The sequence below is a fragment of the Notolepis coatsorum genome (assembly GCF_963971535.1).
Source record: "Notolepis coatsorum genome assembly, chromosome: 1".
Classification (NCBI taxonomy): Eukaryota; Metazoa; Chordata; class Actinopteri; order Aulopiformes; family Paralepididae; genus Notolepis; species Notolepis coatsorum.
Window position 1 is genome coordinate 242,418,624 of NC_140165.1, and position 934 is coordinate 242,419,557.

The following is a 934-nucleotide window of genomic DNA, read 5'->3' on the forward strand; positions in this document are numbered from 1 at the left end:
CTGGGCCGGTTCTCCCCTCCTTAGACGACCTGGTGGTCCGAGGCTCCCCCAGGAGCACCATATCGATACCGAACTTAGCACGGACACCCGTTCGACACGGGCCGCTACAGCGCAGAACCCCCTAGTTCACTCGAACCGCCAACCTCAGCCTCCCAGTGACTTGGATAACAGGCACGCGCCACCGCGCCCGGCGAGTTCTTCAATAGCTGGTGACGGTAATAAGCAGTCTGTGATGTCATATCTACAGGTGATCTTTTACAATTGTGTAGAAAAACAACTTGATTTGACTGGCCCACTGCTACTCATGGCAACAGGATTTATTTTTCCTGACAAACGTGGCCTACAAATTTAAACTGTGGTTGCGTTGAAAAATATATTGAAACAAATTTGTAGTCATTAAAGGTCAAATGGAATGGACTACAATGGACATCTTGCCACCCCCCTACCCTCTAAAAATGTACAAACCTGAAGATAATCAAGACTACTGCTTCCATAATTGCCATTGAAGTCATTCAGAATCAAGAGGGTTTGAACCGGCAGTAATAAGACTGCACCATTACCACAATTTGACATCCAGCCCATTGAGCTAGGCTACCAGTGACTTCAAAAGCATATTGTTTCATTAATTTACCTAGATTTGAAAGATACTGTTGTAGGCTATATCTCCAGTAGGAGTAAGTCCATCAAGTGTTTTCTCAAAAATTGACTTGAAAAGGATAATCTTTTTTAATAAAACACAGGCTTTTAATATATCTTCAGGGAGAGTTCTGGAAAAGATTGGGTACCGCTGTATTGCCAAGGCTGCACTGCACCGTCTGTTCACAGGCGCAATCCCTCTACTGGACAGCACGGGGGATTTGACCTGCTTCGTTTCCGACCTGGGCCGGTTCTCCCCTCCTTAGACGACCTGGTGGTCCGAGGCTCCCCCAGGAGC